This window comes from Notolepis coatsorum (genome assembly GCF_963971535.1).
Source record: "Notolepis coatsorum genome assembly, chromosome: 11".
Taxonomy (NCBI): Eukaryota; Metazoa; Chordata; class Actinopteri; order Aulopiformes; family Paralepididae; genus Notolepis; species Notolepis coatsorum.
The window spans coordinates 104,282,954-104,283,937 of NC_140175.1; positions in this window are offsets into that span (position 1 = coordinate 104,282,954).

Below are 984 nucleotides of genomic sequence, written 5' to 3' on the forward strand. Positions count from 1 at the left end.
CCTCTGTTGTGGTCAAGATGAGTTATGCGGTGCGTGAGAACTTAAAAATAAGTTTTCTGCTCTGCGCTCTGTTGCATATGTCTGTTGCTTTTGGTCACATAGCTCAATGTTACATATATCTTTTCAATTGTTACTCACGTGGGAAGTCTCTCTGGGGGTTCCCTGTCTCCTCTCTTTATACAGAGCAGGGTTGACAGGGATGTTTTCCCTCAGACGCGTCATATGGGACCCATATCTGTGTCTCTTGGCCGGCTTCCTGCCGCTCTCCCAGGCGGCTTGGAGGGAACGTTATCTGGGTTCTTGTTAGAATTACCATTGATATGTTTTGGGTCTCGACGTGTACATAGTGCTGGCCCTGGGTGCTTCTGTGTGGAACCACGCATGGGCTTGCGCGCCTTGGTTGCTCATCATTGAAACAGCGTTTTTATGGGGCAACTAGGATGGAGTTTGTCTCTTCCGAGCGCCAGTGTACTAGGTTAGTCTCGATGAATTCTCGTTCATCTCTGGGGGGAGATAACGGAATAGATCAAGGCATTGGCGGAGGGGTCTCACGCTTTTGGGGTGGGCCACCGGGCACAGTGCTTTTATGTTCTGACCGTCTTGGTGGCGCCCTCTGTGATGTTTTAGATCGACACGCGTACCTACCCTCCTCTTAGGACTGGGGATGGTGGCGTGATTAGGACACAGGACTGGTTCTGGTCACGCCGGACCAGGTCAGTTAACCCGTTGTCCGCCGGGGCGCAGATCTGCTGTTCTGGTACCCTGAAGGACTTGTCCTTTTTTGGGGGGGAAATGCCGGGTTGGCCCGGCCGTTGCAGGGGTTGATGTTATGGAGGTGTTCGTGGTTATGTCACTGCGTGTTATCCTTCACTATTGCTTGGTCCATATTGTGTTGTACCTTGCGCTGTGCTAAAGGTGCCTGGTCCTTCTCCATTCTTTTCGCCCCTCTCTTCTCCTGCTTGGCGGGGCTGGGAGGGGGCTGTC